The sequence below is a fragment of the Physeter macrocephalus genome, chromosome 5 (genome assembly GCF_002837175.3).
Source record: "Physeter macrocephalus isolate SW-GA chromosome 5, ASM283717v5, whole genome shotgun sequence".
NCBI lineage: Eukaryota > Metazoa > Chordata > Mammalia > Artiodactyla > Physeteridae > Physeter > Physeter macrocephalus.
The window spans coordinates 51943702-51945661 of record NC_041218.1 but is presented as its reverse complement, the minus strand read 5'-3'; the positions used below and the strand labels follow the sequence as shown (position 1 = coordinate 51945661).

General features: G+C 45.8%; 1 long non-coding RNA gene across 4 annotated transcripts in view; it reads left to right on the top strand.

The window, feature by feature from the left end:
- The window catches only part of LOC114486312 (uncharacterized), an 88275-nt gene that overhangs the window by 75015 nt on the left and 11300 nt on the right, over nucleotides 1-1960 (top strand). For all 4 annotated transcript variants that reach the window (XR_003679863.1, XR_003679861.1, XR_003679865.2 and 1 more), the window contains one exon: nucleotides 1215-1402. This is a non-coding gene — a long non-coding RNA (uncharacterized lncRNA). The remainder of the gene's footprint in view (nucleotides 1-1214; nucleotides 1403-1960) is intronic.

Sequence of the window (1960 nt, the reverse complement as noted above, 5' to 3'; positions counted from 1 at the left end):
ACACCCTCAATTTTAATCAGACTAGCCTGGAGTGGAATCCCTGGTCAGAGGAAAATAAATATGATGTACATGAGGGTAATTTCACTTTGTATTGGGGAAATTCAAGGAAAAATGAGACTAAGAAATATATTAATGAAGACCATATACCCATAAATTGCTCAGCCCTGGGAACTAAATATGTGGGGATCGTTGTGACCACCTGACACTTACTTAGTTTAACCTCCTGACAAGACTTTCCTCCAAAATATAACATAATTCAACTAATATTTAGAAATTTGTTACGCCAATCCCCCCATCACACTCATAATCAGTCAGAGCCTGGCTTCTCCCCTTTATGTATGGATGATTATTTCCTTGGTGTTTGTCCTTCCCAATGTAATCCTAGGCCATGGAACCCTAGTCTATTTCCAGAGGAAAACTCCCAAAACGTCAGGGCCTGGCTCTGGGGACCCACAACAGGGGTATCCTTGAGGGGCACCAGATTTTCATTTCTATGCAGTAACAGGGTCTGTATGGATCTTCCCACACTTTGGAAGAGCTCCTGCACAATCACTGTGGTGGTCCCAGAGGCGACCATTATGACTACAAAGGATTTAGCTTCCTTAGGAGGCATTCCCAACCTTGGGTCCTTCCTCGAGGAGGCCTTCAGACCTGTCTGGGAGAGACAAAAATGAACCACTGATTGGGGGGACATGCTTATGATAACCCAATTCTTGATCTGCCCGAAATAATACACAGCGTCTTTAGAGGGCTCTTTGGTTTGCAGGTGTACCCCTCTTAGAGAGGAGCGTTCTCCATCTCCCCATCATGGTCGAGGAATCTTGGAGTGCTACAGTAGCAGCCATGGAGGAACGGCAGTCAGCCCTAGGCTCTCTGGCCAAGGTGCTTTTACAAAATAGGAGGGCCCTTAATGTTATAACAGCTGAGGCGGGAGGTGTCTGTGCCCTACTAAATGAGACAGGCTGCTTCTATGTTCATACCTCCGGCCAGGTTGAAGAAGACCTTCAGAGTCTAAAGAAAAAGATCAAATTAACAGAAGATTGAAAAGAGAGAGCAGAACAGGGCCCCAGCTGGCTTTCCAGCCTCCTCTCCTCTATGGGGATCCAGATATGAACATGGCTATTTCCCTTGTTGGGACCATTCATCCTGATAGCCTTTGTTTTGTTGTTTGGCCTCTGCATATTAACACATTATCTAAGTTCATCTCCCAACAGGTTCAAAAGATTCAATTCCAGATGATACTATAACAAGGATACCAGCCGGTTGGCACATGGACTACGTTGGAGCAAGCCGCCTTATCATTCCGTGGGATCTCATCTCCCTTCGTAAATACACCCTGACAGAGAGCAGGCATTGGGAACCCGGGACCCCTATGACGCCCAGTCCAGCAGGAAGAAGCTAGGTATGGTCATCGCCCCTTTCCCCAACACCCTGGGTTCCTCTGGCTGGAGACAGGGATAGATAGATGATAGATGATAGATGGGGATAGATGGCCGTAGATAGTCAGTCATGAACGGGGTGTTAAGGGGCCAAAGATTTGGCCCATAAATAAAAAGAGGGGAGAATGTGGAGCCCTGCATCAAGGACACCCTACATCAAGGACACAAGATGAAAACTCTGGAATTAACCAAGCCCCCGTAAAAACTGTTGCCATGGGCTCTCCTGATCTAAACTGGACAGCCCCCCGACTCCATATTAGGTAAAATATTCACCATGTAGCAACCTTATAGCATCCTGACCAATCACCTAATGCCATCCTGCCAGCAGGAATTTTCTTTGTCTTGAGGCTATAAAAGTTGGCTACTAGCCCACAAAGGGGGTCTACTTTCCCTGGCTATCAGGAAGTCGGCCCACTGTTCTTGCAGTGACCCTTCTCTTTTTTTTTTTTTTTTTAACATCTTTATTGGAGTATAATTGCTTTACAATGGTGTGTTAGTTTCTGCTTTACAACAAAGTGAAT